This window comes from Hylobates moloch, unplaced genomic scaffold (genome assembly GCF_009828535.3).
Source record: "Hylobates moloch isolate HMO894 unplaced genomic scaffold, HMol_V3 SCAFFOLD_19, whole genome shotgun sequence".
Lineage (NCBI taxonomy): Eukaryota > Metazoa > Chordata > Mammalia > Primates > Hylobatidae > Hylobates > Hylobates moloch.
In genome coordinates, this window is record NW_026652294.1 from 11535000 (window position 1) to 11562139 (window position 27140).

Here is a 27140-nt window from a genome sequence, read left to right on the forward strand (position 1 = left end):
TTTCTTATCCATGTTGAGACCTTGAAACAGTTCCCTAACCTCTCTAACTTTTGATTGCCTCTTCTGTAATACCAAATTGTAATAGTACATAAACTCGTAGGGTTGCTATGAGAAGTAATCAATGTGATGTGTTCAATCCAATACCTGGCACATAATAAGCACTCAATAAAGTTTAGTTGTTGTTATTATTCAAGTCCCAACCAGAGGCAAGACACTTTGGGCTTCCTGGTTTATTCAGCAAACAATTCCTGAATACAATCTGGGTCCTAGGCATATAACTGACTATCACTTGGCGTTAAAGCTATAACAGCAAATGTCCAAAACTAGAGTATAGTAGAGAAAGGAAGGATGTTACAAAGAAGGTGATCTATAACCTGATGTTGAAGGACAGGGGGAAAAGGTGACATTCCAAGCAGAGAGCAAGCATGAACAAAGGCTCAGAGTCTTAAAATGTGTGGCTTTGGGTTGGGTGAGTTGGCTCCCGCCTGCAATCTCAGCACTTTGGGAAGCCACGGCAGGAGAATTGCTTGAGCCCAGGAGATCGAGGTTGCAATCAGCCATGATACGTCACTGAACTCCAGCCTAGGGGACACAGTGAGACTCTGTCTAAAAAGTGTGGCTTTGAAGGAAGAGGGAGACATTTGGTGTTGCTGAAAACACATGGTCAGATAGGGGATGACAGAAGTGAAGAGAGAAGAGAAGCTGGATAGGGAAGACAGGACCAGTTTAAAAAGAGCCTCAAAACAGCTTGAACCCGGGAGGCGAAGGTTGCAGTGAGCCAAGATCACGCCACTGCACTCCAGCCTGGGCGACAGAGCAAGACTCTATCTCAAAAAACAAACAAACAAAAAGCCTCAATGCTACACTAAAGATTTTAGTATTTCACCTGAAGGCAGTGAGGAGTCATTTAAGTATGAGACAGACATGACCAGAAAGAGATGATGATAACCTGGTGGCAGAAAAGACCTTTTATAAACCATGAGAGAGCAAACAGTATGTTAATCATTTCATTCATTCCTTTTATTTTTGAGATGGAGTCTCACTCTGTCACCCAGGCTAGAGTGCAGAGGAACGATCTCGGCTCCCTGCCATCTCTGCCTCCCGGGTTCAAGAGATTCTCCCAGCCTCCTGAGTAGCTGGGATTACAGGCACATGCCTGGCTAATTTTTGTATTTTTAGTAGAGAGAGGGTTTTGCCACGCTGGCCAGGCTGGTCTGGAACTCCTGACCTCAGGTGATCTGCCCGCCTTGGCTTCCCAAAGTGCTGGGATTACAGGCATGAGTCACTGCCCGGCCATTCGAATATTTTTGAGCACCTATTATGTGGCAGGCACTGATGCCCAGAGAATATTAAGGTGGGCAAATAACAAACCTGGTCCTGCCCTTCACAGAGCTTACAGTCATAATGGAGAAAGACAGATACTTTTCCAATTAGCCATACAAACAAATAAAAACCAATACCATGATGTAGCTATGTAGATAAGGCTCATGAAGCTGTGGCTGCATTTAAAAGAGAGACCTGGCTTGAGGGAGAAAGGATGTCAAGGAAGACCTGAATTTTTGTCTAAAGCATGGGTACAAATCAACTAGGCAGGGCTGGGCGCGATGGCTCACGCCTGTAATCCCAGCGCTTTGGGAGGCCGAGGCGGGCAGATCACGAGGCCAGGAGATCGAGACCATCCTGGCTAACAAGGTGAAACCCCGTCTCTACTAAAAAAAAAAAAAAAAAAAAAAAAAAAAAATAGCAGGGCGTGGTGGTGCATGCCTATAATCCTAGCTACTCAGGAGGCTGAGGCAGGAGAATTGCTTGAACCCGGGAGGCGGAGGTTGCAGTGGGACGAGATCACGCTACTGCACTCCAGCCTGGGCGACAGAGCAAGACCCCGTCTTGGGGGAAAAAAAAAGAAATTAACTAGGCAATCTGAACTTTAAGTTCCAACAGGACAAACAATAATCACGACTATGTCTGTGCCCACCACTGTATTCCCCTGCCAGGCAGGATAGCAAAAGCCAAAAGCTAAGAAAGGGAGGGGGAGCTCCCTACAAGCACCCAATTACAATATGGCCTGGGAGCATCCCCGGGGCTACTGCTCCCTCAGCCTCTTTGTCATCATTCCTCTAGTCTCTCAATTAAATATTAGTCTCCTCAGAGACCTTCTGATGGCTCTGCCTATAGTATCCACTCTCCCAGTTACTATCATAGCTTTAATGACCTCGTGCATTTGCTTGTCGTTGACCATCTCCTCCCACTAGACTGTAAGCTCCATGAGGGCAGAAGCCTTGTCTGTCTTGCTTTCTTTGTATCCCCAATGCCTAGATCTGTGTCTGGCACATAGGAAGCACCCCACAAATATTTGCTGAACGAATGACTGAACCCTGAGGAAACTGAAGCCCCGGGTGTGAGGACGTGGGGGGATCGTGGCTGGTCCAAGGCCACTCTGGGGCCGAACTTCGAACCCGTGGCTCCTGACCCTGGCGGCCAAGTCTCGGGGGGCGGCTCACAACCCGTCAGGTAGCGTAAGCTTGGGCCCCGCAATGGAGGCCAGAGGGTGGGAGAGCCAAGGCTGCCCAAGGCACAGCCGCGGCTCCTCCGGGGTCCCTTGCCCTGCATCCGGCAGGAACCAGCCACGCACTCACCTCGGCGGCTCCACCACCGGCTCTGTGCCGCCGCCGCCTCCGCCGCCGCCGCCGACCACGGTGACAGCTCCCTGAGCGCCCGGACTTCCGGGGTCAAACTGCCATTCCGCAGGAGCAGACAGGAAGTCTCGGCCTGGTCCCGCCCCCAGAGCCTAGCAAACTACCGCCGGAAAGCCGGACCCGGGCTGCGCCTCTTTCTTAAGACTCCGCCCCCCACTCGGCGTCTGTAGCCACGCCCCTTCCCCGCCTATCTCCCTTCCTGCTTAAGCAGAGGATAGATAGGTCAGCTGAGGGCGGGATATGTGATTACACCTCTCGGGAAATCCAAGTATGGCACCTGAGAGGACGTCTCGGAATCCCAGGCTTCCACCTTCTGCCCGACCTCTTTAGTCACAGTTTTACATATTTAATCCAGAAGAGAAATTTTAACAAGTCAAAAGCACGAACATAATGTGGTAAGCAGATGTACGAGTACAGACTGCGATTTCATTTACGGGAAATTCTAGAAAAGACAGTACTCTGTTCATGAGTAGTGATGGTGTTAAAATTGGTGGTTTCTTCTGGGGCTGTGGGCTGGGAGGGGCCACAAGTGAGGCTGGGGTCACCCCGTGTTTTCATCTTGGTGGTAGCCATGTAGATGTGTTCACTTTGGAAAATTCATCAAATTATACACTTAAGATTTGTGCGTTTTTCTGTATGTATGCAGTATAGTTTTGTTTTGTTTAAGGAAGTTACAAGTATAGCTATCCTTAGAGAAGGATGCAATTTTTCTACAGAATGTCTCAGGTAATGTAGGTTTAGTGGTTCCTAAGCCTGGCTATGGATCAGAATCATCACAGAAAACTTGTTAAGAACACACATTCCTGGCTTCATCTCAGTGCCTGGTACACAGTAAGAATTCAAAACCAACCACCATCATTATTGGGGTGTTATAGAAGCCCCCGAATGGAGAACACAACCCCAACCTGGGATTGTGAAATGTTTCCCAGGACACTCCTGCCAACCCCTGCTATCTGCACTAGGGCTACAAGGAATGCTTAGTTCAGTGCCTGTCTTCAAGGGGCTTACCAGATAGGAAGTGCAAGAAAACCAATAGCAATGAGTCAATGTGATGAATGCAGTGTGCTGAGGAAATAGGAGAGATGGGCTGTAAACCAGAAATGGGATGAGAGGGGCTGGATATTATATTAGTTTTGTATTGCTGCATAACATATTACCACAAACTTATAACAACACACTGCTTGCCACTTATAACAAACACATTTATTTATTTATTTATTTTGAAACAGAGTCTCACTCTGTCGCCAGGCTGGAGTGCAGTGGTGTAATGTCGGCTCACTGTAACCTCTGCCTCCCGCGTTCAAGCGATTCTCCTGCCTCAGCCTCCCAAGTAGCCGGGACTACAGGCACGCGCCACCACGCCCAGCTAATTTTTGTATTTTTAGTAGAGACAGGGTTTCACCATGTTGGCCAGGATGGTCTCGATCTCTTGACGTCGTGGTCCGCCTGCCTTGGCCTTCCAAAGTGCTGGGGTTACAGGCATAGCCACCACACCTGGCCAACAAACATACTTATTATCTCACATTTTCTGTGGGCCAGGAATCTGAGGATGGCATAGCTGGCTCCTCTGCATCATGGTCACCCACAAGACTGCAATCAAGATATCAGCCAGGGCTGGAGTCTCATTTAAAGGCTCAATTCAAAAAGGATCTGCTTCTGAGTTCCCATGTCTACTGGCTAAATTCAGTTCCTTAATGGTTGTTGGACTAAGGGTCTCAGTTCCTAGCTGGATTTTGGCCAAAGGCTTGTCATGTAGGCTTCTCCAATGTAGCAGCCTGCTTCATCAAAGTATGCAAGCCTAAAAGTTAATAGGAAAGGCAAGAGTGGTGGCATATGCTTATAGTTCCAGCAGGTTGGGAGGCTGAAGCAGGAGGATTGTTTGCGCCTAGGAGTTCAAATTGAGCCTGAGCAATATAGCAAGACCCAGGCTCTAAAAAGTTTTAAAAAAAATAAATAAATAAAAGAAGGCAATAGGGGCTGGGCACAGTGGCTCATGCCTATAATCCCAACACTTTGGGTGCTAAGGTGGGAAGATTGCCTGAGCCCAGAAGTTTGAGGCCATCCTAGGCAACATAGCTAGAGTTCGTCTCTAAAAAAAACTTTTTAAAATTAGCCAGGCATGGTGGTGCATGCCTGTAGTCCCAGCTACTTAGGAAGTCGAGGCAGGAGGATTGCTTGAGCCCAGGAGTTCGAGGCTGCAGTTAGCTGTGATCACACCACTGCACTCCAGCCTGCACAATACAGCAAGACCCTGTCTCAAACAAACAAAAGGAGGCAATAGGAGATTCTACTAACAAGAGAGAAATTACAATCTCATGTAACCTAATCATGAAAGTGACATCAGTTTTGCCATGTTCTATTTGTTAGTAGCAAGTCACAGGATTTGCCCACAGGGGATTACACAAGGCATGAATACCAAAAGATGTGAATCAATGGAGGCCACTCTAGAGTCTGCCTGCCACAGATACTTAGAGGGTGTATATCAACCCCAGGTCTGCAGCAGAGGAAGTAGAGGTGCAGAGAGATAAAGACAGTTGTGATAATAATGACCACATTTGTCAAACCCTTGCTTCATCCCAGGCACTGGAATAAGCATTTTACATATATTATCTCTTTGACTTTTTTTTTTTAAATGAGATGGAATCTCACTCTGTTACCCAGGCTGGAGTGCAGTGGCACGATGTTGATTCACTGCAACCTCTGCCTCTCAGGTTCAAGCCATCTTCCCGCCTCTGCCTCCCTAGTAGCTGGGGCTACAGGCGCGCGCTGGGCTAATTTTTGTATTTTTATTAGAGATGGGGTTTTGTCATGTTGGCCAGGCTGGTCTCAAACTCCTGACCTCAGGTGATCTGCCCGTCTTGGTCTCTCAAAGTGCTGGGATTACAGGTGTGAGCCACTGAGCCAGGTGCTCCTTGACTCTTTGTAACAATGATAAGAGGTAGACGCTATTATTACCCCGTTTTAAAGAGAGGTTTAAAGACTAGACCAGAGTCACAGAGCTGGTAAGTGCGTGGAGTGGGGATTTGAATTCAGCTCTGTTTAGCCCCAAGCTCCAAGAGGTCTCAAGTGACACAAGCTGCATCAGAACAGTGAATGTTTCCCTTTGTTGCTGTTACTATTATTATTATTATTATTTTTGAGATAGGGTCTCCCTCTTTCACCCAGGCTGGAGTGCAGTGGTGTGATCATGGCTCATTTCAGCCTCTGCCTCCTGGGCTCAAACAATTCTCTTGTCTCAGTCTCTTGAGTAGGTGTGACTATAGGCATGCACCACCATGCCTGGCTAATTTTTAATTTTTTTGTGGAGATGGTGTCTCACTATGTTGCCCAGGCTGGTCTTGAACTCTTGGGCTCAAACGATCCTCCCACCTCAGCCTCCCAAAGTGCTGGGATTACAGGTATGAGCCACCATGCCAGCCTGTTGCTGTCATTTTTAGGAAAACTGATCTTCTACTGACATGGAAGGGACAGAAAAAGGTGCCAGAAACTGTGTGTTTTTGTTTTATTTTGTTTTTTCTTCTCTATCATCCACACACACTGGGCACAAGGAAAATGCAATCTGTATCTTGGTGATTGGTTGGGAGAAAATCACGTACAGCAGCCTTTGGTCCAGGAAAAACTTAAAATAGTAGTTCTGGAAAAAATATATGCACTGGTTCCATCTTTCCCTATGGGTACAAAGATGTTCATATCACTAAGGTTTTGGAACTAAATTACATGACTGTAAGAAGACAAAACATCCAATAAGTCACCTAACTTCTCCAAACAGATCTGTTTTCTCATCTGCTAAACAAAGTAGTTAATATCCACTTCATCATCATTAGAAGGCTTAAGGCTGGGTGTGGTGGCTCATGCCTGTAATCCCAGCACTTTGAGAGGCTGAGGTGGGAGGATTGCTGGAGGCCAAGAGTTCAAGACCAACCCAGGCAACATAATGAGACTTAGTCTCTCAAAAAATAAAAATAAAAAAACTAGCTGGGTGTGGTGGCACACACCTGTAGTCCCAGCTACCCTGGAGGCTGAGGTGGGAGGATAGTTTGAGCCTGGGAGGTGGAGGCTGCAGTAAGCTGTGGTTGTGCCACTGCACTTCAGTCTCGAAACAAAACAAAACAAAACAAAACAGAAGGCTTAAATGAGATAATGTAGACAATGCCAAGAACACAGTAGGTGCTCAAAAAATGTTAGTGAAAAGGAAGGAAGAAAGGACACTCCCTATCAGCTGGAGCGTTAACTTTTACATTTCTTTCATCTTTCTCCCTTGCCTAAAGAGCTTAATGAGGAATGTTGGTTTACAAAGGACACATTCTTGTCTGAGCTAGTATGTGTCCAACTGAAATTAAATTTAAAAGCCGGTTTAACAGGAGAGGACTCAAATCATGCATAAGTCATTTGCAAACATGCAAATACAGAGTAATTTCTTGGCCTGGCTTCTCCTCTAGATTAAAAGAAAAACAACTAATTTAAGAACAACAGTTTGGGTTGGCAAAAGAGAGGAGTGTCCATGGTTCTTATAACCAATAAAGTCTAGGGGTAACTAGGGAGAAAACTGTCAATATTCAGTGCCACATAATAGACATTGAAATATCTAGGTCTGAGTCTTGCCTGGCCCAGCCACTCTGAGTCACCTCAGATGAATCAGTGTTCCCTTCTTTTGCACATCAGTCCTCCAGCAAGCATGTGTTTGCAGAGCACTCACTGTTGAGATTAGCTGTTGTTTGGCATCCAGTGTTTATTTCCTCTGTTTTCCTACCAATAGCAACTTGATCACTCCTTAGGGAACCGTCACTCCCATTTCAGTATGTGTGGAGTGGGGTTGACCCCTTACCCAGAGTTTAAGTGTCCAAAATTGTATTAGTCATCTAGGGCTATGCAACAAATCATCCCACAATACAGTAGTTTAAAACAGTAATAGGCCAGGCACCGTGGCTCACGCCTGTAATCCCAGCACTTTGGGAGGCTGAGGCAGGCAGATCACGAGGTCAGGAGATCGAGACCATCCTGGCTAACATGGTGAAACCCCGTCTCTACTAAAAATACAAAAAATTAGCCGGGCGTGGTGGCATGTGCCTATAGTCCCAGCTACTTGGGAGGCTGAGGCAAGAGAATTGCTTGAACCCAGGAGGCAGAGGTTGCAGTGAGCCAAGACCACACCACTGCACTCCAGCCTGGGCAACAGAGCAAGACTCCATCTAAACAAAACAAAACAGTCATCATAGTTTTTTAGGCCAGGTGCAGTGGCTCACACTTGTAATCTCAGCACTTTGAGAGCCAAGGTGGGAGGATCACTTGGGCCCAGGAGTTCAAGACTAGCCTGGGCAACAGTGAAACTCCATCTCAATTTTAAAAAATAGTTTATTATCCCATATGGTGTCTGTGGGTTGGGAGTTCCAAAGTGGCTTGGCTGGGTGGTTCTGGCTTAGGGTCTCTCAGGAAGATGCAATCAGATGTCAGCTAGGACTGAAGGCTTGATTAGAGCTGAAGGATCCACTTTCGTGGTGGATCATTTACTCACATGACTGCCGGGTTGGTACTGGCTATTGGCAAGGGGCCTCAGTTCCTCTCTACAGGGCTAGTTGAGTGTCCCCACCACGTATCCCTTGGCATCTCTCAAAGGGAACAATCTAAGAGATCAAAGCAGAAGCACCAATGTCTTTATGACCTAGCTTTGGAAGTCACAAACTATCACTTCGGCCACATTTCTACTGGTCGCATAGGCCAGTCTTGATTCAGTGTGGGAGGGGTCTTACTATACAAGGGCATGGATATCAGAAGGCAGGATCACTGGGGGCCATCTTGGAAGCTGCCACATCAATCTAATATGAGCCTGGCATATTCTAAACCTTTAGCCACAGTGATTCAGTGATTGGCTCAAGAGTGGATACATAATGTTTAAATCTTTTTTGTTTGTTTGTTTGTTTTTAAGAGACAGGATCTATATTGCCCAGGCCTGTCTCAAACTTCTGGTCTCAAGTGACCCTCCCGCCTCAGCCTCCCAAAGTGCTAGGATTACAGACATAAGCCATTCCGTCCAGTCTGCCAAATCTATCCAGTGATACCCAATTCTGGTATCTTTATTTGAAATCAAAAGGAAAGAGAAGCTCTCTTTCTGATGAGATTGTTAGCAGTAAGAATGAACTAAGCTTATACTGGCTGGAGGCCACCACCTAGAACCTGAGAATGAAGCTAGCTCAAAGAACAGCAGAGCCAAGAAAAGGAATGACAAGCAGAGAGAGAATGAAAGAGAGAGATGACATCATTCGAACACTGGATCTAGGCAAATCTGAATTCAGGTACCCTGAGGCTTTTCTCATACCTGTTTCGCTTAAGCCATTTGAGTTGGGCTTCTGTCCTAATACAACTTTTAGATGCTCAGTCCTCCTCACTTTTAGTTGACCAGCCTTTTCTAAAGATTATGACTGGTACCCACTGGGGCAAGAGGGGTGAGATCATTAACTGTTCAAGCTTATGACCAGAAACAGTGGCTGGCATTTCAAGTTGCTAGATTAGGGATAAGGAGATATTAGCTTACGAATAGACCAGGTGTACCTTGGGTACCCACCAATTGGTATTCTTTAACTAGACCAGTGGTGTTCTGGAGAGGTACATGGTAAAGGGGTAGCTGATGGATTGGTTGTAGAGTCTAATGATCTAGGTGTTAAGCCCATTTATATCCCTTAATTACTAGGCAAACTGGGACAAATTTCTTAGCTTACCTAAGCCTCTGTTTCCTTAGCTGTATAATAATAGTTGTTCAACCTACTATAATCACTCAGCAACATTCATTGAGCACCTAGTATGTGCCAGTTATCATCAATAAAGCAATGATTCAGTTCCAGCCTTCAGAGTTTTCACAGTCTTGTTAGAAATATGAATGATATATAAATTATAGCATGGTTTAAGAAGTATTGTGATAGGCATATATACGATGTTTTGAGGTCATAAGTGAAAAAGCTTTTTTTTTTGAGACAGAGTTTTGCTCTTGTCGCCCAGGCTGGAGTGTAATGGTGCAATTTCGGCTCACTGCAACCTCTGCATCCTGGGTTCAAGCGATTCTCCTGCCTCAGCCTCCTGAAGTAGCTGGGATTACAGGTGCCCGCCACCATGCCCTGCAATTTTTTTTTGTATTTTTAGTTGAGATGGGTTTTCACCATGTGGGCCAGGCTGGTCTTGAACTCCTGACCTCAGGTGATCCACCTGCCTCAGTCTCCCAAAGTGCTGGTATTACAGGCATGAGCCACCGTGCCTGGCCAAAAGCTTTTTTTTTTTTTTTTTTTGAGACAAGGTCTCAGTGGCACCATCATTGCTCACTGCAGCCTGGGACTCCTAGGCTCAAGTGATCCTTCCACCTCGGCCTCCCAACTGGTATTGCAGGTGTGAGCCACCACCCCCAGCCAGGAAAAGCATCTTTTTTTTTTTTTTTTTTTTGAGACGGAGTCTTGCTCTGTCACCCAGGCTGGAGTGCGGTGGCCCGATCTTGGCTTACTGCAAGCTCCGCCTCCCGGGTTCACGCCATTCTCCTGCCTCAGCCTCTCCGAGTAGCTGGAACTACAGGCGCCCGCCACCACGCCCGGCTAATTTTTTGTATTTTTAGTAGAGACGGGGTTTCACTGTGGTCTCGATCTCCTGACCTCGTGATCCGCCCGCCTCGGCCTCCCAAAGTGCTGGGATTATAAGCGTGAGCCACCGCGCCCAGCCGGAAAAGCATCTTATGTAGTAGGATATGCATGGACTTTCTGGAGAGGATGCTGTTTAATCTGAGTTTTCAGAAAATCTAGGAGCTGACAGGTTAGTAGAACATAACAAGGAAAGGAGCAAAGACCTAGAGGTGTAAAAGAAGATGGACCATTCAGGTAATTGCAAGTAAATGTGTATAGCTTGAATCTCAGAGTTTAAGGGCATTTTATGGAGAGGCCAGATTATGGAGGGCTTTGTGGACCATGCTAAGGAGCTGATGGTGGGGAAGATCCTGGAGTGCTTGAAGGGAGCTGAGGAATTTTTAGAAAGATAACTCTAGTATTCAATGGTAGGCAGTCTTGTGAAAAGAATAAGATAACTCTAATAGCCATGGCAGTGGACAGGATAGATGATAGCAAAAATGGAGCTAGCACTGGTGCAGTGGCTCACATCTGTAATCCCAACAGTTTGGGAGGCCGAGATGGGAGAATCACTTGAGCCCAAGAGTTTGAGACCAGCCTAGGCAACATAGAGAGGCCCTGTCTCTTCAAAAAAATATAAAAAGCCAGGTGGTGGCTCATGCCTCTAGTACCAGCTACTTGGGAAGCTGAGGCAGGAGGATCACTTGAGCCCAGGAGGTTGAGGCCACAGTGAGCCATGATGATGCCACCGTACTCCAGCCTCAGTGACTGGCTGACAGAGCAGGACCCTGCCTTAAAAAAAAAGAAAAAAGAATGGAGCTAGGCCTGTGTTGCAGTTATCTGTAGCTGCATGATAAACTATCCCCACATGTAGTGGCTTATAAAGATGTATTATGCCTCATGATTCTGTGAATTGGCTGGGCTAAGCTGAATGGTTCTTCTGCTCCACGTAGTGTCAGCTAATGTTATCATTTGGTTACATTGAGTTAGGTGCTCATTTGAGGCTGGAATGTCCCAGACAGCATCATTCATATGTCTGGCATCTGAGCTGGGGTAGCTGGAATAGCTGGCAGCTGGGTGGGGCTCTCTTGCCACATGGTCTCTCTCATCATTCAGTAGTCTAGTCCAGTAGTTCTCAAGCAGGGGTGATTTTCTCCCACAGGGGACATATGGCAATGTCTGGAGACATTTCTGGTTGTCACTATTGGAGGAACTAGGAATTAGAGGCCAGGGATGCTGCTAAACATCCTACAATGCACAGAACAGCCTCACCACAAAGAACTATCTGACCCAAAGTATTAACAATGATGAGCTTGAGAAATATTGGTATAGCCGGAGCTTCTATGTGGTGGTTTAGACCCCAAGAGGGTAAAAATGGAAAACATATTTCTTTTTTTTTTTTTTTTTTTTTTGAGACTGAGTCTCATTCTGTTACCCAGACTGGAGTGCAGTGGCATGATCTCAACTCACTGCAGCCTTCACCTCCTGGGTTCAAGCGATTCTCCTGCCTTAGCCTCCAGAATTATAGGCACTTGTCACCACGCCTAGCTAATTTTTGTATTTTAGTAGAGACGGGGTTGTACCATGTTGGCCAGGCCTCAGCCTCCCAAAGTGTTGAGATTACAGGTGTGAGCCACTGCGCCTGGCCTGTTTTTTGTTTTTTTGAGACAGGGTCTCACGTTGTCACCCAGGCTGGAGTACAGTGGTGTGAACACGACTCACTGCAGCCTCGACCTCTTGGGCTCAAGCAATTCTCCTGCCTCAGCCCCACCAAGTAGCTGGGACCACAGACGCATGTCACCATGCCCAACTAATTTTTGTAAATTTGGGGTTCTGCCATGTTGCCCATGCTGGTCTTGAACTCTGGGGCTCAAGCGATCTACCTGCCCTGGCTAGCCAGATTGCTGGGATTATAGGCAGTAGCCACTGTGCCTAGCCAAGAAACTGCCATATTTCTTTTCTTTTCTTTCTTTCTTTTTTTTTTTTCTGAGATGGAGTTTCTCTCTTGTTGCCCAGGCTGGAGTGCAATGGCGCGATCTTGGCTCACCACAACCTCCACCTCCCATGTTCAAGTGATTCGCCTGCCTCAGCCTCCTGAGTAGCTGGGATTACAGGTATGTACCCCCATGCCTGGCTAATTTTGTATTTTTAGTAGAGATGGGGTTTCTCCATGTTGGTCAGGCTGGTCTCAAACTCCCAACCTCAGATGAGCCACCTGCCTTGGCCTCCCAAAGTGGTGGGATTATAGGCATGAGCCACGGCGCCTGGCTGAAGCTGCCGTATTTCTTTTTATGTATGTATGTATGTATGTATTTATCTTTGTAAGACCTCTCAGGGATGAATGAAGCTGCCATATTTCTTAAGCCCTAGGCTCTGGAACGCCACACTATCACTTTGTCCACATTCTATTGGTCAAAGCAAGTTACAAGGCCAGCTGTGATTCAAGTGGAGAGGAATTAGTTGTTCTCCCCATCCATGGGCAACTAGTAGTCTATTTTCTGTCTTATAGATCTTTGGTGACCATTTTAACAGGAAATCAACCACAGCCAATGAGATCATTTAACGAAAAAGATTCATGTGAGAAGTAATAGTGGTGTGAGCTCAAACATTGGCAAAGTGTCCTCATGAGAAAATGAAATAATGGCAGTTGAAATCTCTTTGCAAAGTGTTACATAAATATATTAATTTCATAATCCACACTGTCCTCAGCCAGGAACTGCTGTCCCCAGCAGCTTTCTATTAAGCCAGGCTTTCTTTCAATAGGCCTCCGTTCTGTGTCTGTCCAATCCCCCGGCCTCTGTTGAGTTCATCAAAGCTTCTGCTGACTCCAGAAGAATCTAGAGAATGATCACTGCAGTGAAAAGTCTCAAATCATCCCCCAGGGCCCCTAATAACAAAACATCTGCTTGTCATTGTCTCCTACCCCTTTTGGTTTTAGAGAGAAAACAGCATTAAGTGACGATAATGGTAAACAACTTAAAAACCAGGTCTCCTGGCTTCCAGGAAAAGAGCTTTAATTTGAAGGCAGCTAATTATCCATTCATTATAATTTACAAATAGTAATTGTCTTGCCTCCTGTCACTGGTCTGTGAACAACAGTCAGAAAGATGAAAAAAAAAGTCAGAGTTAACACATTGTAGAAATCAGAGGGCAGAGAACCCTCAAATCGAAGAAAACTCTTACAGAACATGTAATTCAAACCTCTCATTGTATGGATAAGGAAACTGAGGCCCAAAGAGGGAATGGGGCCTTTCCAGAGTTACCCAGCAGTCGGGGGGATGGCAGAATGGGCACTGGAACCAAAGCTTCCATGCTGGCTCTAGCCTAAAGCCCCACCCAGGGAGATGAAAGGGTGGTTCTGTCTGCCTCCATGCAGCCTGGAGACTCTGCACTCAGACCACCCATCAAAGTGGCAGTTGGCATGTTCAGGTCTCTCTATAATCATCAGGGTGGGACAATAAAGCCACAGAACCAGGAAGTAGAAACAATTCCTCAAGGGCTGGGACATGGTTTAAATTCAGAGGGGGTTGGGGCAGCGAACATTTTGCTTCACGTCAAGATTTAACATTTTTTATTTGGTAGCATCTTGAACTTTTTTTTTTTTTTTGAGACAAGGTCTTGCTCTGCTGCCCAGGCTAAAGGGCAGTGTCAGTGATCACAGCTCACTGAAGCCTTGACCTCCTGGCTCAAGAGATCCTCCTGCTTCAGACTCCTGAATGGCTGGCATTACAGGCACAAGCACTGTGCCCAGCTATTTAAAAAAATTTTTTTCTTAGAGATGAGGTCTTGCTGTGTTGCCCAAGCTGGTTTCAAACTCGTGGACTCAAGCAATCCTCACAGCTCAGCCTCCCAAAGTGTTAGGATTACAGGTGTGAGCCACCATGCCCAGCCACATCTTGTACTTTCCATGTAGGATCTGAAAGGAAGGAATTTCCTTTTTTTTTTTTTTGAGACGGAGTCTCGCTCTGTCGCCCAGGCTGGAGTGCAGTGGCGCAATCTCGGCTCACTGCAAGCTCTGCCTCCCGGGTTCACGCCATTCTCCTGCCTCAGCCTCTCCGAGTAGCTGGGACTACAGGTGCCCGCCACCACGCCCAGCTAATTTTTTGTATTTTTAGTAGAGATGGGGTTTCATCATGGTCTCGATCTCCTGACCTCGTGATCTGCCCACCTCGGCCTCCCAAAGTGCTGGGATTACAAGTGTGAGCCACCGCGCCCGGCCTTTGATGGAAAATATTGACACTTAGTAGTTTTGGCCATTAAACCTGGGGTTTCAATCCAGTGGAATATCGCCAGCTCTTTAGCTTTCCTTGAGAGAGTTTGAAAATAAGTTACTGGAAGATTTGCCTTGACCATCATGAAAAGAGGGGAACCCTACTTTCTCTTCTTGCTGGGTATCTGCTCTCTGGGCTTGCACAGTCCCCAGAGATTTCAGTCTGCAGCTACTCTGACCTAATTCCTTGAGTACAACGGCCCCTTCACACCTCAGGGCACTAGCCCATGCTGCTTCCTTGGCCCCTGCTCTCCTTGTCAAGGTAAAGCCTCCTCTTCATCTCATTTTTTCCCAGGTTATAATCACTTTCCTGATATACACATTCCTAGTTAGCTCCCTTCGCTTCCCTTGTGTGTCACTGGTCACAGCTTATCTTCTTGTATTTATTGTGTGGTCAATCAATGATTGACTCCTTCATTAGGCTATGTGTTCTGACAAATTAGAGACCTCATCTGTTTTGTTCACCAACCCTATCCCCAGTGCTTAGCTTGGTACCTGGCATCTTATAGTGTGCAATAAATATTTGCTGACTGAATGATTGAATCAAAGTGCTAGGATAATCTAGACCAACTCTTCCAATTCCAAGTAAAAAACTGTGGTCCAGAGATGGGCAATGACTTGCCTAGGGTCACAAAGAAGGCATCTAATAGCTCCTTGCTGATTACTGACTTCCTTAAAATACCTTGGCCCTGAGACAGGGCCATTTTGGGGAGAGGCAAGACTGAGAGACTGAGTTGTTTTCCATGCTGTCTTAGTCCATTTGTGCTGTTAAAACAGAACACTCGAGGCTGAGATATTTACAAAGAACATAAATTTATTTCTAATGGTTCAGGAGGCTGGGAAGTCCAAGATTAAAGCACTAGCAGGTTTGGTTGTGTGATGAGGCCTTGCTCTCTGCTTCCAAGATGGCGCCATGTTGCTGTGTCCTTCAGAGAGAAGGAACACTGTGTCCTTGCATGGCAGTAGGAGGAAGGGCAAGAAGGTTGAACTCCCTCCATCAAATTCTTTTATGAGGCTGGGCCCAGTGGCTCATGCCTGTAATCCCAGCAATTTTGGAGGCCGAGGTGGGTGGATAACCTGAGGTCAGGAGTTGAAGACCAGCCTGGCCAAAATGGTGAAACCCCATCTCTACTAAAAATACAGAAAATTAGCTGGGCATAGTGACAGGCGCCTGTAATCCCAGCTCCTTAGGAGGCTGTAGCAGGAGAATTGCTTGAACTTGGGAGACAGAGATTGCAGTGAGCCAAGATTGTGGCAATGCGCTCCAGCCTGCACAACAAGAGCAAAAAAAAAAAAAAAATCCTTTCATGAGGGCACCTAATCCTATTCATGAGGACAGTGCCCTCATGACTCAATCACCTCGTAAAGGCTCCACCTTTTAATACTGTCACATTGGCAACACCTGAATTTTGAAGGGGACACATTCAAACCATAGCACATGTTCTGAACAACTGTAGTTCCTCTTCTTAACAGAAGGCTCCCCATGAGGCATGAATTCTAAACCCAGGTCCATGAAGGGGCTCCCAAGATCTGTGTCCCCCTTGAATTGTACACAGTTGTGTTTAGGGAATATTTTTCAGTAGAGAGACTGAGAGGCTTCATCTGATTCTCAAAGAAACATCCTCAAAAGGCTAAGAGCAACTCACACCAGCACCCTGCTGAACCTCTTCTTCCCTTCTAGCTAGAAAAGCCATCTCAAGGCCCAAGAATCTCTGGTGACAGAAACATGGCTTAGTGTGAGGCTGTGAGGCAGGCAGTGGTCAGGGCAGTGGTCAGTGGCTAATACATGGAATCAGAGAGAAATACATTTTCAGCTTCAGTTGGTTAGGGATGTCAGGGAAAGCTTCCTGGAGTAGGTGCCAATCAAGCTGGGCTGTAATGGACTGTGAAGGTTCAAGAGGCTGAAAGTGATGTGGGGAGGGAAACACAGTCCAGAATTCCCTTCAGGCAGCCCCAATGTCTTCACCAATGCCCATTCCCAAAAGGGGAGCTTGTTTAAATTATCCAGTATTGGTGTCATTTTCATCCAGAGATCACCCTGGATGTAGAGTTTCTTTTTCCCTTTCCCTTTATTTTATTTTTTATTTTTTTGAGTTGGGTTCCCACTCTCACTCAAGCTGGAGTGTAGTGGTGTGACCATGGCTCACTGCAGCCTTGATCTCCTGGCCTCATGTGATCTTCTTGCCTCAGCCTGCCAAGTAGCTAAAGACTATAGGCATCGACTATTTTTTTTTTTTTTTTTTTTTTTTTAGAGATGAGATCTTACTATGTTGCCCAGGCTGGTCTTGAACTCCTGGGCTCAAGTGATCCTCCTGCCTTGGCCTCTCAAAGTGCTGGAATTACATTATAGGTGTGAGTTGCTGCACCCAGCTCCATCTCCCTTTATTTTTTATTATTTTATTTTCTTTTAATTTTTATTTTATATATATATACATATATATATATATATATTTTTTTTTTTTTTTACAGAGTCTGACTCTGTCACCCAGGCTGGGGTGCAATGGCACGATCTCGGCTCACTGCAACCTCTGCCTCCTGGGTTCAAGTGATTCTCCTGCCTCAGCCTCCTGAGTAGCTGGGATTATAGGCATGAGTCACCGCACCCGGCTATTTGGCTATTTATTTGTTTTTAATGGAGATGAAGCTTTGCCAAGTTGCCAAGGCTGGTCTCTAATTCCTGGGCTCAAGCAACCTGCACACATGGGCCTCCAAAAGGGCTGGGATTACAGGTGTGAGCTACTGCGGCTGGCCCAGTATTTCATTTTTTTGAGACAGATTCTTTCTGTGTCACCCAGGCTAGACTGCAGTGACAAAATCACAGCTCACTGCAGTCTCAGCCTTCCAGGCTGAAGTGATCCTTGATGTTCAGCCTCCCAAACAGCTGGGACTACAGGAGTGTGCCACCACACCTGGCTAATTTTGTGTTTTTATTATTATTATTTTTTGAGACGGAGTCTCATTCTGTCGCCCAGGCTGGAGTGCAATGGCACAATCTCGGCTCACCGCAACCTCCGCCTCCTGGGTTCAACCTGCCTCAGCCTCCCAAGTAGCTGAGATTACAGGCATGCACCATCACACATGGCTAATTTTTACATTTTTTAGTAGAGATGGAGTTTTGCCATGTTGGCCAGGCTGGTCTTGAACTCCTGACCTTAGGTGATCCACCTGCCTCAGCCTCCCAAAGTGCTGGAATTATAGGCATGAGCCACTGCACCCAGTCCCCTCTCCCTTTAGAAGAAAACATAGACTGATTTTGTGATGCCAACCACTGCCATTGGCCCTTTGTCCTCTCTGCTGAATTATTCATCCTGCACAATGAATTATTAATTTCCAATTTTGGAAAGCAAATGCCAGGCAAATAGGTAGAAATGGAAATGGAATTGGGACCCTGGGCATGGAGCCACAGACATCCCTAGGTCCTCCAAAGCACAGGCCCCCAGGGCCAATAAATTATACAGGAATCCACAAGGGGCTCACCCTGGAATGCACTTGACAGAGAGTGAAGTTGGTACAAGATTATGGTGCCCCTGAAGTGGCTGGGCTCCATAACCCCTGGGCTCTCAGACCTCTCGCTTTCCTGAGCCTTAGCTCTAGCCACCCTTTGGCTGACTCTGGCATAGGGATGTATTACATATTTAGAGTGGGCTCAAGCAGCATTCTGTGGAGTGATTTGGGTTTGAATCTGAGCCTACCATCCAAGTGACCCTGGATTAATCAAGCAGGGTTTCTCAATGTCAGCTCTATTGACATTTTGGCCTGGATAATTCCTTGTTGTGGGAGACTGTTCCATGCATTGTAGGATATTGAGTATCATTTCTGGCTTCTACTCACTAGGTGCCAGTACCACAGCTCCCTCCTTCCCCTTCTCCATCCCCAAGTTAAGACAACCAAAAATGTCTGTAGACATTATCAAGTGTCCCTGGTCCCCTGGGTTGCGGCGGGGGTGCAAAATTTCTTCTGCTTGAGAACTACTGGGTAAGAGCCATCAATTTTTTAAATCTTTTTTTTTCTCATCTACTAAATGGGGATCTGAATAGTAGTCACCAGTATGAGATGACAATCAAATGAGATCATGGATGTAAAGCCTCGGCTTATTCGGAGTGTCTCTACCCTGGGACTTTTCTTCTATTTATTTATTTTTTGAGACAGAGTCTCCGACTGTTACCCAGGCTGGAGTGCAGTGGCACGATCTTGGCTCACTTCAGCCTCCACCTCCTGGATTCAAGCAATTCTCCTACCCCAGCCTCCCAAGTAGCTGGGATTACAGGCATGCGCCACCATGCTGGGCTAATTTTTGTATTCTTAGTAGAGATGGGCTTTCACCATGTTGGCCAGGCTGGTCTCCAACTCCTACCTCAGGTGATCCACCTGCCTCGGCCTCCCAAAGTGCTGGGATTACAGGCATGAGCCACTGCGTCCAGCTTGGGACCTTTCTATTACATGAACTAATGGTTCTTTTTTAGGTTTAAGTTCAGGCTTGGTTAGGTTTGCATTCAGCTTGCAGGTAACAAAATATCCACCATAAATGGACTTAAACAGTGAAGGGGAACAATTGGTTCACATAACTGGAGATCCAGAAGTAAGTTGAGCTTCGAGTTTGGCTGATCCAACAACTCACCTGTGTCCTCAGGGACCGGTTTTGTCTTCGTGCTCTGCCATATATAGTGAGGTGTTTTACTGAGACTGATTCACCTTGGGGTCTTAAGATGCCCTCCAGCAGCAGCTGGCGCCATGGGTTTCCTTCTTCCCTTGAGCACAGAAAGAACACATGTGTTTCAGCATTCCAAGCCAGTCTTGAGAGTCAGGTTGGCTGGGCCACTTTGGTCACATGCTCACTCCAAAATTAGTGTCTTCATTCAGTGGAATGGATGTACTTAAACTGCTTAGTTTAAGCCTCTCAGGTCCTACCCATGGGATGGAATTGCATTCCCGAAATACATGGCTGTGTGAATACTCAAATGAAGATCTAAGCACCTATGATCCAGGGACCAGTCCTGAACTAATCATTGTAGCTGGCAGGGAGGAACAGGCTGTGCTGATTGGCTGGACCTGGGACTTGAGCAACCCTTGGAGTTGGTGTCTTGGGAACAAGGAGAGGTTAGCCTCACCGAATCACAGGGACTGGAAGTGAGAGAGTGGTTTCCCAATCCCAAAATAGAGATGCTGTTCCCAGAAATGGAGGGAGGGATGCTGAACACACGTGTTAGTCCATTTTGTGTTGCTGTAACAGAATACTGAGACTGGCTTTTTTTGTTTGTTTGTTTGCTTTTTTTTTTTGGTATTGTTTTTTGAGATAGACTCTCGCTCTGTCGCCAGGCTGGAGTGCAGTGGTGCAGTCTCAGCTCACTGCAACCTCCGCCTCCCAGGTTCAAGTGATTCTTCTGCCTCAGCCTCCTGAGTAGCTGGGACTACAAGTGTGCACCACAGCGCCCAGCTAATTTTTGTATTTTTAGTAGAGACATGGTTTCACCATGTTGGCCAGGATGGTCTGGATCTCTTGACCTCATGATCTGCCCGCCTGGGCCTCCCAAAGTGCTAGGATTACAGGCGTGATCCACTGCACCAAGCCAATGTTTTTTTCTTTTTGAGACGGAGTCTTGCTCTGTCGCCCAGGCTGGAGTGCAGTGGCGCGATCTCGGCTCACTGCAAGCTCCGCCTCCCGGGTTCACGCCATTCTCCTGCCTCCGCCACCACGCCCGGCTAATTTTTTGTATTTTTAATAGAGACGGGGTTTCACCGTGGTCTCGATCTCCTGACCTCGTGATCCACCCGCCTCGGCCTCCCAAAGTGCTGGGATTACAAGCGTGAGCCACCGCGCCCGGCTTCTTTTTTTTTTTTTAAATACTGAGTCGCTCTATTGCCCAGGCTAGAGTGGAGTCATGTGATCTTGGCCCACTGCAACCTCCGCCTCCTGGGTTCAAGTGATTCTCCTGCCTCAGCCTCCTGAGTAGCTGGGACTACAGGCATGTGCCACCACACTCGGCTAATTTTTGTATTTTTAGTAGAGACAGGGTTTCACCATGTTGGCCAGGCTGGTCTTGAACTCCTGACCTCAGGTGATCTGCCTGCCTCAGCCTCCCAAAGTGCTGGGATTATAGGCATGGGCCACCCTGCCCGGACTCAGACTCTACTTTTAGGGGAATCTAGGATAAGTCAAAGATTTTAGCTGGTCTGAGATTTAGATTTGTCTATACACTTTTTAGACATGTGAGAAATAAGTATGTTTTGTGTTTTTAAATTGGCCTTCAGCCTGCTGATCAGGGGCTGTGTTCAGAGGACGCTGCACGAAGGGACTGAAAGTCAAGCTTCTGGATTTCCAGTGAGGTCCAGACCTTTCCTGGCAGGAGGTAGCAGCCTGCCAGCTGTTGTGCCTGGGGTGGGCAGGAGGGTGGCAGAAGCGTCCCAACATGAACCATTGCCCAGAGAAGCTGTCAGGGGCTGACTGCAGGACTTGAGAACTTTATCAACATGTCACCAGCCAAAGAGAGAAGGCAGCTATGCCTCCAGCTGAGCTCCTGTGGTTCTGACCAATGTATCAGGCTACTACTGGTGTGTTCTCAGTGCCACTCGGTCATTGAGTGTTTCATTGGGGTGGCTTGCCAGTGACAAGGCACAAAGCAGCTTTTGCAGAGATAGTAAGAGGAAGCTGGAGAATGGGCTGTCTCCTTGTCTCTAGCGGCCTTGCTGCTTCCCTGCTGACTATAGATAGACATGTCATAATACGTTCTGCTCCCCTGGGCTCTGTGCCCTCTACCAATGCCCACTGATAATCCCTGACACCGTTTGGATGAATGCCTCATTTTCTCAACCCTCTGGCCCCTGCCCAGCCACCTACTGTGTCCTCCTCCTAATAGGGCCCTTGGCCACTTCCCCGGGTTGAAAGCTTGCTCCTTGTTGATTGCCAATGAGACCAGCAAGCCCAATACTTTTTGCCTTTGACAATCCTTTAGCTCCGTAACAGAAAATCAGCAGTGCCAGCAGGGCATGAAAACAGCCCAGTTTATACATATTTGTCAATATCTCAGTTTATGGTCAGGCATATCTGGGCAATTTGGAACAAAACAGAGTGGTTACTGACGAGCCCCAGATTGATATTTTGCAATGGTTCTCCATGGCAGTTCAAGGAACTGTGTGGGGCATTTAAACCTCTTCAACTGTATCTTATCTTGTCCCACAAATACCCACCGTTGAGTCAACTGTGGCTCCATGACCATCTCACCCCTCTAGCTCCCATGCCTGTATCCCAGCTGGTCCCACTGCAGGAGATGTTCTTCCCACTCCTGGTCTCCTTGTACCTGGTATACTTAGAATCATCTTTCAGGTCTCAGCTGAGTGCCATGTCCGCTAGGAAGCCCTTCTGACTTTCTAGACTGAGTAAGGTTCCTCCTGTAAGTTCCCAAGTTGCCTAAAATAAACCTTAGCACATTGCCTTGTACTTGTCTATTGATGTGTTTGTCCCCTTGCAGCAGGTGATAAATTCCTAGACATTCAAGTACTGTGTCTAGTTCACCAATCATGTCCTCAGGGCCAAGCCTTGTGTCTGGCACAGAGAAGGTGCTCAGTATTTGTTGAATAAATATTAGCTGGCTTCAAAGTGTCTAATAATTTGAGTTGAGGGTATATTGGGAGTTAATGAAATCTCAGGTCTTATATTATATATAAAAGTGAAAGCCACATCTATAATTCCAGCTGCTTGGTAGACCAAGATGGGAGGACATCTTGAGGCCAGGAGTTTGAGGGTGCAGTGTACTACGATCACACCTGTGAACAGCAATTGCACTCCAGCCTGGGCAACATAGTGAGACCCCGTCTCTAAAAAATAAAAAATGGAAAAATAATTAGTTCATGTGTTACGGTATGTTAATATGGTATGTTAATATTATTATGTTAATACATCAAATATATACTTACATACACAAATATTTTAGACTCATATAACCACAAATTTAAAAATACTGTATTATTAAAAATGGAAAGAAAATAAATATGCAACAATCTAACAATATAAGCATTGTTTATTTTCCTCCAGCCATATATTTTCCCAAGTGGCAGCATATGTTCTTTCTACCCTCTTACTTTTTTTTTTTTTTGAGACAGTCTCGCTCTGTTGCCCAAGCTGGAGTGCAGTGGCGCAATCTCAGCTCACTGCAACCTCTGCCTCCTGGGTTCAAGTGATTCTCCTGCCTCAGCCTCCTGAGTAGCTGGGACTACAGGTGTGCGCCACCATGCCCAGCTAACTTTTTTATTTTTAGTAGAGACGGGGTTCCACCATGTTGGCTAGGATGGTCTCGATTTCTTGACCTCGTGATCCGCCCACCTCAGCTTCCCAAAGTGTTGGGATTACAGGCATGAGCCAACGTGCCCAGCCTAAAAAATATTTTAATTAGCTAGACAAAGTGGCACATGCCTGTAGTCCCAGCTACCCAGGAGGCTGAGGCAGGAGGATCACTTGAACCCAGAAGTTTGAGGTTGCAATGAGCTATGATTGAGTCATTGCACTCCAGCCTGGGTGATAGAACGAGACCCTGTCTCTAAAAATATATATATATGCATATATCTATCTATATATATATATATACACACACACACAGACACAGATATATGTATATACATACCAAAAATAAAAGAGAATATACTGTACGATTCCATTTATATAACGTTCAAGATAAGACAAACTAATCTACAGCAATAAAAGAATAGTGGGCCAGGTGAGGTGGCTCATGCCTATAATCCCAGCACTTTGGGAGGCCGAGGCAGGCAGATAGCTTGAGTCTGAGAGTTCAAGGCCAGCCTAGGCAACATGGTGAGACCTGCCCCCCCCAACCCGTCTCTACAAAAAGTACAAAAAAATTAGCTAGGCATGGTGGCACATGCCTGTAGTCCCAGTTACTTGGGAGGCTAAGGTGGGAGGTTCACTTAAACCCAGGTGGTCAAGGCTGCAGTGAGCTGTGATCACACCATTGCACTTCAGTCTTGGTGACAGAGTGAGACCCTGTCTCAAAAAAAAAAGTGGTTATGTGGGAAGGCAGTTATTGATTATAGGGAACACGAAGGAGTTGGTAACAATGGGGGCTGATAACATTTTATATCTTGATAGAGATGTTGGTTACATGAATGTTTACATATATAAAACTATGTCAGGCTGTATACTTAAGATTTGTGTACTTTATGTGTAAAATAAAATTGTAAACATATATTATGCTTCCTAAACTAGTGTAATCTGAGTAAGTCTGCAGTCTTGTTAATTGCCAATTAATTTCCTGACTTTTGTAATGCACTATAGTAATGTAAGATGTTACCATTGGGGGAAGTTGGATGATAGGTACACAGAACTTCTCTGTACTATTTTGCAACTTCTTGTGAGTCTACAGTTTTTTCAAAATATGAAGTTAAAAAAATCTCATCCTTCCTATTCTTCATTTAAAAATCAGACAGTTTAAACATACTATTCTTTCCATCATAAAATCCTTCTTGCCTTCAACCAAATCTATGGATCTAATTCATTTATTTTCTTTTCTAAGTGACTTTGGGCTCACCCTTCCCTCCCTCCCTTCCTCCCTCTTTTCCTTCCTTCCTTCCTTCCTTCCTTCCTTCCTTCCTTCCTCCCTTCCTTCCTTCCTCCCTTCCTCCCTCCCTCCCTCCCTCCCTGCCTCCCATCCAGGCTTTCCTTCTTTCATCCATTCATTCTATTTGCCTGTCATCCATCCATCTATTATTAAATCCTTCCTTCTTTCCCCTCCCTTTCTTCCTTCCTTCTTTCCTTTTCTCCCTCCTTCCTTTCCTTCAGTATCATTGAATCTGGTCTGTTTCTCCTTTCTGCCCCCTCTAGATCACCCCACCTCAGTGAATACCTGCTCTGAGAGGGCATCTCCACTTTTCTACCCATAGACTCTTACTGCCCCATGCCTTGGTGAATCTAAGAGCTAGGAAGTCTAGAAGTCTTAATTGCACTATCCTCCCTTCTCTAAACCCTGCTGACCTATGGGCAGGCCTCTAATTTCCTTTCCTTTCCTTTCCTTTCCTTTCCTTCCTTCCTTCCTTTTTTTTTTGAGACAGAGTCTCACTCTGTCCCCCAGGCTGGAGTGCAGTGGCATGATCTCTGCTCACTGAAGCCTCCGCCTCCCAGGTTCTAACGATTCTCCTGCCTCAGCCTCCCGGGTAGCTGGGATTACAGGCGCCCACCACTATGCCCAGCTAATTTTTGTATTTTTAGTAGAGATGGAGTTTCACCATGTTATCCAGGCTGGTCTTTAACTCCTGACCTCAGGTGATCCACCCACCTTGGCATCCCAAAGTGCTAGGATTACAGACGTGAGCCACTGCGCCTGGCATAATTTCTAAGTCTGGGTTTACCTGTTTGGAAAATGGGTTGAATAATAGATGCCTCCTTCACAAGGGTGTTGAACTTTAATTACTGTTTGCAGTGTAGCTTAAAGGAGGAGATGAAAGGCATTTTTAAAGTTCATGTTACTGGCATTAGTAGTAAAGCTGAGGAATTTGTTTGTGAGTTTGTAAGGTTGTTATAACTGGGAAAAGGGTGAAAAAAGGTTGGTTTTATGTGGAAAAACCTTACCCAAAAAATAGCCACAGATTCTGGTTAGTACAAATAGCAAGAACATGTTGTACCTCAAAGTACTTTGCAAATTTCACATTCTTCCATGCCCCTGGAAAGATAGAACCCACAATTCCAAAACTGAAAATAAGGAGTTTACCTGGGGTAAGGCAGGAAATTCAAGAGCTGAGTTTTGGCTGAGACCATTCTGAGTTCTCTTCACAATTTACAAGAAAAACGCAGTAAAAGCACAGAGTTCTTTATTTTTACCATAAATACTTTTCTTTTTCTTTTTGCATTCTGATCACATTTCTATCAATATTACAGTTAACAAGAACTTTTAGAAATCTACCATTTTGGGGGAGCACTTTATAAAGGAGAGGTTAGGATAAAATAAAAGGCCAAAACTCAGCTCAAGCCTTCAAAGCATTTACCATCAAACCAGAAGATAAATAGGAGTGGCCTATATTTAGAATTTACTTCACAGTGCCCTGTTATTAATAATAACTGCCCCCTTTGGAGTGTCCAAAGCCCTTTAAATTACATTACTTCATTTGATCCACCAACAGTGCTGGAATTACAAGCTCTGGTTTAAAGATGAGAGACTTAAGCTCCCACAGAAGTGACTTTTCTAAGGCTACAAAGCCTCCAAGTGATGGCATTGGGACTTAAACTTAGTCTTGGTAATTGGAATGGTCTAGAGGAATCTAGTGGAATGGTGTAGTGTTCTTTCCACTCTACTGCTATCCCAGTAGAACTCAAAGGACAGCCCTGGTGTTTTGTCCTAGGTTCAAAGCTAGTCTGTGCCAAAGATCAATGCCATGTGGCATCTAATCAGAGAGGAGGTATAGTGTAGAGGGTAAGGGTGTGGGCTTGGACTCAGACACTCTGGTTTTTTTCCCGGCTTTTAATGGCTATAAAGATTGGAGCATATGACTTGACTTTGCTGAGCTTGTTTCCTCATCTGTTAAGTGGGTATATAATAACAATGCTTCCATCTTTACTAGGTTCTATTAAAAGAGATAATCTATGAAGAGCACTTAGCACTGTGCCTGGCAGACACAGGCTTTGCCAAAAGCTATGAGATGATCTTGACGAATGGCCAGTGCACCTTAACCCCTGAAATGAACCATCTTGGGCCAAAAACTCAAAAGAATTAAAACCTAAACCAAACCAAAACAAAACAAAACCTTTTTATTTTATTTTATTTTTTGAGATGGAGTCTCACTTTGTCACCGAGGCTGGAGTGCAGTGGCGCCATCTCGGCTCACTGCAACGTCTGCCTCCTGGGTTCAAGCGATTCTCCTGCCTCAGCCTCCCGCACAGCTAGGACTACAGGCATGTGCCACCATGCCCAGCTAATTTTTTGAATTTTTGGTAGAGACGGGGTTTCGTCGTGTTAGCCAGGATAGCCTCGATCTCCTGACCTCGTGATCTGTCCACCTCGGCCTCCCAAAGTGCTGGGATTACAGGCGTGAGCCACTGTGCCTGGCCTATTTTTAAATTTTATTTTATTTAAATTTTATTTTATTTTATTTTAATTATTGTTATTATTATTTTGAGACAGAGTCTCACTCTGTAGCCCAGGCTGGAGTGCTCACTGCAACCTCTGCTTCCCGGGTTCAAGCGATTCTTGTACCTAGTCACCCAAGTAGCTGGGATTACAAGTGTGCACCACCACACCAGCTAATTTGTTTGTATTTTTAGTAGAGATGGGGTTTTGCCATGTTGATCAGGCTGGTCTCAAACTCCTGGCCTCAAGTGATCTACCCGCCTCAGCCTACCAAAGTGCGGGATTACAGTCGTAAGCCACCGTGCCCGGCCACAACCCTTTTATTTTGAGATAATTGTAGACCTGTGTGCAGTTGTAAGAAAGCATATGGAGAGATCTCCTAGGTCCCTATGTCTTTTGCCCATTTTCCCCCAATGGTAACATCTTCTATAACTATGGTACAATATCACAATCAAAGGAAATTATCAAAGGAAATTGACATTGATACAATCCATCGACCTTATTTAGATTTCCC

General features: G+C 45.8%; 1 protein-coding gene and 1 long non-coding RNA gene across 7 annotated transcripts in view; one reads left to right on the plus strand and one right to left on the minus strand.

The window, feature by feature from the left end:
* ASCC2 (activating signal cointegrator 1 complex subunit 2) overlaps positions 1-2736 on the minus strand; it is a 52082-nt gene extending 49346 nt beyond the window's left edge. For 4 of the 6 annotated variants that reach the window (XM_032139290.2, XM_032139286.2, XM_058431342.1 and 1 more), the window contains exon 1: positions 2637-2736. The gene's annotated coding sequence lies outside the window, so the exon portion shown is untranslated. The remainder of the gene's footprint in view (positions 1-2636) is intronic. The other 2 variants (XM_058431341.1, XM_032139292.2) reach the window with 2 other exon arrangements.
* Positions 2737-2860: 124 nt separating this feature from the next.
* Positions 2861-18450, plus strand: LOC131381960 (uncharacterized). Its single transcript, XR_009211061.1, has 3 exons — positions 2861-3091; positions 12308-12405; positions 18396-18450. It is a non-coding gene; the product is annotated as an uncharacterized LOC131381960 (long non-coding RNA).
* Positions 18451-27140: the final 8690 nt, after the last annotated feature.